Source organism: Anser anser (assembly GCF_964211835.1).
Source record: "Anser anser genome assembly, chromosome: 4".
NCBI classification, from domain to species: domain Eukaryota; kingdom Metazoa; phylum Chordata; class Aves; order Anseriformes; family Anatidae; genus Anser; species Anser anser.
In genome coordinates, this window is record NC_139724.1 from 70,371,214 (window position 1) to 70,381,446 (window position 10,233).

The 10,233-nt window shown below is 47.4% G+C and overlaps 1 long non-coding RNA gene across 1 annotated transcript; it reads left to right on the forward strand.

The window, feature by feature from the left end:
* Positions 1 to 988: 988 nt before the first annotated feature.
* LOC310898557 lies at positions 989 to 6,010 on the forward strand. Its single transcript, XR_014583424.1, has 2 exons — positions 989 to 1,174; positions 1,287 to 6,010. It is a non-coding gene; the product is annotated as an uncharacterized lncRNA (long non-coding RNA).
* The last annotated feature ends 4,223 nt before the right edge of the window (positions 6,011 to 10,233 follow it).

Here is a 10,233-nt window from a genome sequence, read left to right on the forward strand (position 1 = left end):
TCTATTGGGAAACCATTACACAGATGCAATGTGGTGGCTGGGACCCAGGGAGAATTTGAATGTCATCCCTTTTCTATAAATCATGCAGAAGCATCGTCACATTTTAAAACGCGGAGCCCAGAGGGAAATAATCTCTCTCTGTTGAGCTGGGATGTAATATTGTGGACTGGAATTCAAGGGTCCCAAACAGAGGGGCCCTGGGCGGTGCGTCCCAGCTGCTAGGGAGCAAAGGGATGGGGATATTGTGCTGGGAGCATGTCTCAGGGACGCAGACCCTTGCCTTGAGGGTTGTCCTGGCTGTATGCAATGCCCGGCAGGAAAATGGGATGTTTACCACGGGTCATGTTTCCTCTCTGGAGCATGGGTGGCGAGTCTGCCACCTAGACCCAGAGTCATAGGGCTGTGTTGGTATCACCTCATAGTGATGGAACTTGAACAGAAAATGGGGCAAATATTTGGAGTTTCCTGTGGAAATTCAGGGTGAGCAAAGACCAGTGGGCACGTCCCATGCAGCTTTCAGCAGCGATGCCACCTGGTGCTCAGTCTCCTTGCTGTACAAGTGGCTCATGAATTGCCATCATGCTGCCCTGCAGACTGTCCCGCAGGTGATGGGGAGGTGCAGCAAGCTCTCAGTGGTCTGTGCTTATAAAGTTTTGTGAGCCTGGCTCCACGGAGGTGTGCAATTCCGGTTTTACTGACCAAACTATGCTAACAAAAGCCCTGCTGAGAGCTCAGCTGTACTCGTAGCTGGGCCCAGCCCTCCTCTGCCAGACCCAGTACAAACATCTTGCCCTGTTACAGTCTCCCCAGATGCTGGGAAATGCCAAGGCCCCTTTCTGCTAAGCGCCGTGTCAGAGATGCATCCCTTGCTTAGTGTTTGTGATGCGAACAGCCAAATTGTGGGCAGTATATGCAATACATTCCTATGGAGGCTGCCTTATTTACACATCCTGCCCCCCTGCGCCTGAACCAGGGAAGAAAACTGATGGAAGGGAGACAAAGTGGTTGCTAATTAGCAGTTACTTCATTAATAGAAGACATCTGCTTCACATTAGGCAGGGAGAGATGGAGGCTGAATCTCACATCCTCAGTGGCTAGCTGGGGTGTGCAGTGTGCTCCGAGGAGCTGGTAGAGCTGGGGGCTTGTTCCTGTGGGCTCAGAGTGCAAAGTCTGAGTCAGTTTTGAAAGCAAGAAATGGCTGTCATTTAGGAAAAAGGGTGAAAATATTTTGGTTGTTTGCTGTTTGTTTTGGCTTTTATGATATTTTTTTCCCTGTTATCTTGCAGGCATTCCTGGGGTCACTTCAGAGGGAGGTGTGATTCTCCCCTGCAGAGCAGGAACAAGAGCCCAGGAAGGTGGCAAGGATGAAGGGAACAAGCTGGGGGGAATGGGATTACCTCCAGGAGAGGGGCTGGAGGAACACCAACAGCTAAATGACCAAACCACCTTTAAAGGAATTTGGAAGATTGCCTTCCTCAGCCACCAGGCTGCTTTGGGAGATGCCTTTCACTGTGTTGGGGTGAATATCACAGAGTAGGAACAGGAAAAAGACTCCCGCCCTTGTGACACAGCAGAGGTTTCCTCCTAGAAGACAGGGATAAGGAGGATGGAGAGCTTCATGTGGGCCCCTGTAGGACTGTAACACCACGAAGGCCAACGGTGAGCTCTTCGGGCATGGCCTGGGGAGCACTGTGCAGAAGGTGTTGGGCAAGTCCTTGAAGTTTGAGTTTCTGCAAGAGAATTTGGAAATTATCTGTGAGACAATTGTGTGCAGAAGCAGGGTGGACAAGGAAACAAATATGTCCGAGAGAATCAACGTTTTGGGAAAACGCAAGTTAACTTTCCATGACTGTGTTTGTTTGAAGGTATCCCCTTCCCCTAAATTTTCCTCTGTTCCTCTCAGAACATTTCTGTCCAAACTTTCTTCCCCTCCAAAAGCTGGAATACTTTCATTATATCGAAATTAAATGGAAAAAAAATATCCCCAACTAAGTCTGAAAGTGATCAAAAAATTTAATACATAAAGCCATTTTTCCTTGAAAACAATTCAGCTGGCTAGGATCAAATCTTCTCCTGTTGAAACAGCAAAATTCCCCTCGGTTTCAGGAACCATGGGATGGGCGCTTGGCAGATTTTGATGCCCACAAGGGCAACAGGCTCCTAACTGCATCAGCTGCAGAGCTCCTTTCCCTGATCACCATATGGATTTTCTGCCTATGGATTGGGCACATTTGGATTTTGGAGCTCGTCTACCAGACACAATTGACCAGAATAATATAATAAGAGTTGCTCCGGAGCTGCTGCTCATCTGAACTCTATTTAGGAATCAAAGAGAGCGTATTCCAGAGCAATTATTTTGCTTTGGAGGAGAGTATTAATTATCCCACCGTAAAATGACTCTTATTGTGGAAGACAGTGGTCTGTGCAGGGAGCTATTCCAAAGCAGTTATTGTGGAACAGCTTATTCTGCAATAGCTATTCTGGTCAAGTTCCCTGCGTCGGCAAGCCTGAAGCCTCCGCTGCAGCACGCTGCACACGCAGCCGCTGGCTCTGTGGGCTGGTATGCGGCTGCGAGCTGACGGCCCCAATAATGCTATTATCCTGCTTGCCTCTGAGCAAGAAAGGCAGAAACTGCTCTTAGATCTCTGCTACTGCCGCCACCTCCTGGATTTTTTTACCTCCATTAGGTGTCATGCACTCCCTTCTGATATCTCCGTGCAGGTAGGCGGTGTTGCTTACCACTTCTCCGTGAAAAACTTGAGTTTTGCCGTGTTTAATCAACATTTCTCAACTTTCTCAACTTTTGGGGTGTTTTATCAACATTTCTCAACTTTTTCAACTTTAGGAGATTTATCCCTCTGCCCACACAGATGCAGCCAGTTTTGTTTTAATTTTTTCTCAGTGCTGGATTCTCCTTTTTCCCCCGGACGGCTGATGAGGTGAAACCACAGCAGGCCCCCGTGGACTCTCACTATGGCAAGACTCATCGCTGTGCATCGTTGCCCCATCTGTACTGGCTTCCTAGGCAGCCTTCAGCCGGCGTGACAGGGTTTTCCTGCCCGAGCCAACTTGAATCAATGTGGAGCGTAAGATTTCAGGAGACGGTATCAAGCCCTTCAGTAAAATCCAAATAGATTGCAGCTGCTCTGCGCTATATTAGCCCCTTAATTTTGCAATTCTGTCCCAAAAAACTGGGGGGAAGGGCAAAGAAAGCTGGAGTCTGATGGGATTTTGATTCTGCAAAATCACACGCGAGTCAGAGGAAGCGCTTTCCTCAGGCAGGTTGGCATGGCAGATTTTCCATGTCTGTAACATGGGCTTCTTTCTTTACCCCTGCAAGCCCCTTTTATCCATAATTAATGATTGGCATTCTCCCTGAAGTGCAATTATCTGGGCTTTCCACGGCTAGTATAAAATTTTCTGAAGCAAATTTTGGCTCTTAAGGCTCTTAGCTCCTGTTGACATCCAGAGGGACTTCTGTTCCACAGGGAAGGGTTCTTCAAAACAGTTAAATGTAAAAAAAGAATAATAATAAAAAGTTGACATCAGCCCCAAAACAAAAGAAAAATAACTAGGTCTGTACTGAGCCAGTGTGACGTCACAGATCAAGAGGGGGCCCTGGAGATGCACCAGCCCTGCACGTTTCAGCACAACGGGACGTTTCCTGGAGATTACTGTCCCTCCAGCCTACAGGGCATCTCTGGTGTTGGGGAATCCCAGAGAAATGCCCGTGGGGATTGGCTATGGGTGGTGGTGGGGTTTATCACTTTCAGATCAGCTGGCAGTGTTTGCCTACACACATCTGAGATAATTTCCCCTCCCACCCTATCCTCCCAGCCCTCGTTAACAAAAACTTCCAGAGATCTAATCCTGACAGAAATACTGGGTGCTCTTCAGGACTCTGCCAGACATTGACCTCAACAGTGCTGTGGACACAAACCAAAGAGTGAACCTTGCATCTTGTATGTTCCTTTTTATTGTTTTTTAGTTTAAATGACGTTGACTGCCTGTTGGCCTCCTACTGGATGCTGGCTCTGTTGTTCTCCACCTGCTTAATGATCTCTCTTCACTCAGTCATTGCTGTGTTTCTTCCTCCCCCTCATTAGGTGGGTTTTGGTCTTGTAATGATCTTTGGTATTTTCTCTTCACCACCTTTAAATGTGTCCTGGTCTTCAAGTTCATGTTTGAAAACCAAACCAGAAACAAGCATTTAAATGGTATAAAGACAATTCAGTTAATTCCCCCACGGGGATAAGAGAAGAGCAGCTGAGCAAGCTTATTTGTGTGTGTTTGCTTTTTCCAGCAAAGAAGAAATTTCCCTTTCCCCATGAAGCTGGTTAGCAGTTGCCCTTTTCTGCTAAAATACTAACCATCTGCCATAAAAGAAAAATTCTCCAGAGGACATCCAAAGTGGTGAACTCAGTGGAGGGGTTATTGAGTCACTAGGGTGTTCTGGAAGGTCAGGGAGGTCTCTGTGCAGCACCTATGGCAATTGAGAGTTTAAAAGGATTAAAAGTGCCAGGTGTAATAGAGAGTGATGGAAGGCCCTAGAAGAGCCCCTGACCCATCAAGGTGTTTAGCCACATGTGTGATGCTGTGCTTGTAACCCAGCCGGGGGACCTACGCCAGCTCAGGTCCCTGGCTGATGCAGGCCTTGCACTTGGTACCGTCCCAGCCGAAGGAACCCGCAGCCCAAAGCAGATATTTCCGTGCACGATGCCTGTGGCTCGGCGGCAATGAAGATGTAACTGAAGCCAGGAGCTTGCTCAAGCCCATGTAGGAAATTGGATGTTTGCCGTCGTTTCTGCCGAGCAGGGCCAGGCCGTGGTTGCATGCTTCGGTATCGCGCGGGCTGCTCTGCTGATCTCAGGGCTTTCTCAATGCAGACCGTATCAGAGTGGGGAGGGAAAGAGATTAAAGATAAAACCTTAGGAGCTGATTTCTGGGAAGCTGCTGCATTCATCTCGCCTTCCTCCGAACCACAACATCGCACAGAAACTCCACATGGGAGCATTGAGATGTCTTTGCCACCTACTGTCACGAGATACCCTCAGCAGCCAAACCCCTCTCTGGTGCTCATTCTCTCTTCCTCTAAAAAAAGAACAAAACCCTCAATAAAACCAGATTTCCTCTCCATGTTCCCAACTCCAGCATATAGTTTTAAGCAGAAGGGCTCCTTCCCACTATATTCTGTATGTATAACCCAAGAGAGAAGGTTCTGTTAGAACATTTCTTGATATTAATACCTGGAATGTATCCGAAAACACGTTTATTTTTTTCTGTTCAAAAAGAACAGCAAAAATTCAAAAGGATTTTCTTTTTTCCCCTTACTTCTGATAAAATTGAATAGTAAAAGAAGAAATGAATACCTTATGCCAAACTCAGAGGAGGAGGATCCAGGATGCCTTTCTGCTGTCTCTAGCTCTGGTACTGACTGTGCATGGGAACCTTGCTTGGGTGGGACACTGTACAAGGGGAAGTCCCTCATTCCCTTCAAGCTCTCAGCAAACTCAGGCTTATCTTCTCTGTGCCTCAGTTTCCTGTCTCCAAAGCATAGGTAGTGCCACAAACCCAGCTCAGCTCCAGATGTTCAACCGAGGCCAACCAAAACAGCTCTAGCACGGTTGGCGTTGGCCATATACTCATCTGCTCATGTTGCTTATAGCTCTTATCCTGCTCGTGTCGTCTCTCCCCTAGTGATTTATTTGTCCCTTCATGCTGTCACATCCTGATTTATGTCTTTGCTGCTGATGGCAAGGCCTTGGCTAGATGCTCTGCAACTGGTGTACTCTATGCTATGGCAAAGGTAATTAACAGTAGCAGAGACCAAGAGGTTAATTCCAGGCTCCCTTCCTCTGCCTGGACCAAGCATAAATCCTCTCTAAAAACAATTGTGCAAGCAGCTGCCACTTAGTACAGAAATTAATAATTCTGGGTTTAAGAAAGCAATATATATATATATATTTCAGAGCATAATAGCAGAGGTAATATTTAAGGCTATTTTTGTGGTTTTGGTATTAAACTTTCTATGTAGAGGCTTAAATATTGATTATCTCAGTCCATTTTCATTCAAAACTCAGTGTGCATGTCCTGAAGGGAGCAAAAATCTCTGAAATGATCTAGAACAATAGACCTTTTTTTTTTTCTTTTTTTTTTTTTTTTTCAGATGGATGGAGAAACATTCAGTGTGTGTTTTACTTTTTTATTACCCTGGTTTTGATTAGTATTATGTTTCTAGTAAGGGGAGTGAATAATATTTCCCTGATTGGCACTCTATTTAATTAAGCAAACTGCTTGCTATTAAATCAAACTCAGTTGGCTCCTTCTGAGATTTACAGATTTTAGCTGCAGTCCATGAAAGGGCTGATGACTGGTACCATCAGAAGGGGGCAAAATTCATATGGTGAAGTGAGGTTTTTCCTTACTCCCATTATAGTTTCTGTTCATCAGCAGGACTACCCTGTGCACAGGTTTGGATTAGCTTGCACATGGGTATATAGCATGGGGGATCTTGCACAAGGTGCAGAAGATACTTTTCTGTCCTACTGGCTTGAAACCCAAAAGTCAGATCAGGTAGGAGCCAGCACAGACCCCAGTGAGCAATGGGAAGACACAGGGATGTCTCCAGTATTTTTAGAAGATCCCACTGCTGCTGTAGGATCCCTGTTTATAGTGCAGCTATGGCGCCTTTTGCTCAGTCTGCCTCACCTGGCAGTTGGCTCAGTAGTTTCCTTGCTCATCAATTAATGAAAATTTTACTTCATTAGGCGCAGATGACTGTTTTTTAAAACACCAGGAAAAGAACCAGAATCTGGACTGCATAGTTCGTGGGTTACAACTGATGGTCCAGAGCCAAGGTTAGGGTGCAAGTATAACCCCAATGATCTGATTCCTGCCATAGGGCTGGAGAACAGCTCAGAGCAATGGTCATGGGGCCTGGGTGGTGTTAAACAGGGCTGCAGCTCTCAGCACTGGAGAGGCTGGGGCACTGCAACAAGGTGGTCACCAAAACCCCGGCTGAAATGGTTTATAAGGCCAGGCTGGATGGGGCTTTGGGCAACCTGACCCAGTGGGAGATGTCCCTGCCCACAGCAGGGGGTTGGAACTGGATGGGCTTTAGAGTCACTTCCAACCCAAACCATCCTGTGATTCTATGATTCAACCAGTAATTGCAACTGGGCCTCACCTGGAGAGGCTCAGCTCCAAACCCCAGAGCCCTGGTAGGATGTAAGTGGGACAGTTTACTTCTGTGGTGCAGATCTTAATTGGAAAGGCTCTAAAGCAGCTGCAAATTGAACGTGCTGGGTAGCAAATGGAGATTGAAAGTATGTGGGAGATTGCGTGGATCAGAAGCAGCTGCAGGTGATACAGCAGCAGCAAATGATCAGGGTCCAACCAAAGGGGTTTTACAAAAGGAGCAGGTCTTTTGTAAATGTTCCTTAATGGCCTTGGCATGGAAAGCCGCTGCCTGTTGGGGCTCAGGGGTGTGATAAATGTGTCGTGAAAACAAGACAGCCTCTGGTCCTGCCTCCCGATGTGGTTACAGAATCCCCACGTAACTCCTGTGCTGTCACTGACACCATCCTTGCAAGCAAGGGGAAATCATCCCACAGGTGCTGCTTGGCAAGCCCGGCCCTCCCAGCCCCTCTCTTCCAGCAGCTGCACGCGTGCTTACCTTCAAGCACGCATGTAGCTGCACGCCTCATTTTAATTACACTCCTGTGAAAATTTCTGCTGGACCCAGGGACTTAATCCCGCAAACCTTGCTGATCGCATCGCTGTATGTGTGAATTTATGCTTGCAGGATTAAACCCTGCCTTCAGCTATGGAGCAAAGTAATTGTTTTAAGGAGAAAATGTGCAGGGGAGGGGGAAGAAAGGCAAGGTTAAAAAGCTTGTGCCAAAAGTGAAAGAAGATCTTTCACTGCTGGTAAGTATGGATTTCTGTCACCAGGGCTTATTGCTGGGGAAGCTGCTGTCCCAGGCTCCTTGCTTACGAGGCAGACGATGATTTACTCTGTGTGACACAGAGAAGGAAATGAAACCTGATTTTAATTCCAGCTGCATGTGCCAGAAGCGCGTTCCCCAGAGAGTCCAAGCAGCCCATCGCTCTGGTTTGTGAATCCCCCGATAGCTGCCGAGCTGCCCAAGCCGCGCACGCTGCGGGCAAGGCCTCACGGTGCCAGGCACAGGAGCAGGCCCTGCCGTGGCCAGGAGGTGATGATCACCCGAGCTGTCCCCAGCCCAAACCAGCTGGGAACTCAGAGTGGGAACCCTGAAGAGAAAGTGTGCACAGGGAGGTTTGACTGGGAGCGAAGGGCTCTCACAGGGTCACAGGATGGCTGAGGCTGGCAGAGGCCTCCTGGGCCTTCTGCTCCGAGCCCTGCCCCAGCAGCGCCACCCTGATCTGTGTGCCCAGCCCCACGTCCAGGCAGCTCCTGGAGATCCCCAAAGAGGAAACCACACGGCCTCTGGGCAGCCTGTGCCAGGCTCCATCCCCACCCAGCCCAGAAGGTCTGCCTGGGGGTCAGAGGGAGCTCCTGGGCTCCAGTTTGTGCCCACTGCCTCTCAGCCTGGCCCTGGGAAGCACTGAAAAGAATCTGTTGCTTGGAGAGGCTTCATCCATATCCTGATGGCCCTGATGGTGATGGTGAGTCTCATCAGGTGTAAACACAAAAACCCTACAATTTTACCTGCTGAGGGCATTATCGGCTGTTGTAAATGATCTCAATCCTCTTGCAGTCAACTGAATCACAGAATCACAGAATTGTAGGGGTTGGAGGGGACCTTCAGAGATCATCGGGTCCAACCCCAAAAATCAAGACCAGACCATTTTTCCTTTTTCCCTTCCTTCCTTAACTGTAAGGAAATAAACTGTGATTTCCAAGGAGCAGTTTGGGGCCTGGCCTGCCGCCCTCTCTGCTCAGCAGAAGGTCATCATTTGCCTTCAATAAGTTTTTGAGCAGTTAACAGACTTGGAATGGGCATTGCAAATGCACAGAGCAACACTGCACTGCTTCAGCTGTGATGGTCTAAGTCTACGTGTAAAGCAAAGTTGGAATTGTCATTCATTTCACCCGAGTGTTTGGGGTTTGGGGGGGAACACGAGAAACTCTTGGACGCACAGAGCTTTCTTTCTGCCTGAATCTGTGTCTTCAGAAATGGTCTGTGAGCCCTTCCAGAGATGGGAGAATGGAGTGCAAGCAAGGGAAGAGCGTGTACCACAAGGGCTGGGGCATGGGGAAGGCATTTCTGACAGCTTTTTCAGAGGTATTTGCTACAGAATTCACCTATGTTCAGTTTCTTTGCCATTGCTGTCTTAGGGCTGAAATGGCCAGCAGGAGGTGGCTGCTGTCCCACGATAGTGTGTGGCCGCTGACCTGCACTGAGTGCCTCGACAGAGATGTTCAACACGCATATTTGGACAAGCAGATGGCAGACATTCGGGATGTTCTGCCAGAAGGCCCGGTGGTTTGGCACATTTCCTGAAGCTCTTGCCCCTTCTTGCTTTCATTGATGTCCGTCTTAATTATTTTATATGCACCGTTCCTCACTGCATGAAAGGGTGTTTCCAGGGTTCTGAATGTGTGAGAAGAAGGCTTTGTTGTCTGTTATTACTCATTTAATTAGGCAGTACTGGTAACTTTATGTAAAGGAATATGAAAATAATTAGATTGCTTTTGGCCAAGCTCATTGCAAACATCAGGAGCCCCAGAATTCAGATTAATACATGTTTTTCTGGGGTTGCTGTAGTCTTTAGATGTATTTAACCTAGCTAATGGCACAGACAGTGTCTCTAGGGCTTTCTGTCCCTTTGTTGTTGTATATCGATCTCTTAAATCAGGAATTATGGCAATACCATTAAGAATGGCTGGGAAGCATTCCCATAGTTAAAGCTAAACTAGCCCACATGCTTTAACAATCTGCAGTGGAAATGCTTGTCACCAGTTCTGCTAACAGTGGAGCATGTAAGTCTGAAATAGAAATGGCTCTGCAGGACTAAAGAAACAAATGGAGGGCTTGCTGTTTTATTAGCTCAACAAACTACATTTCACTCCTGTCTCTATTTCCCCTTTCTGTGTAGCAATATATACCCCATTTCCAAAATGCTCACATAAACAATGGGGAAGAAAGCCTTTTGTGTGGCTCTCACTACATGTGCAAGTTGTGTGGTCAATATAATTCAATGGAATTTCAATGAGATTTGTAATCTTTATGCACAAGGAAAAAATTC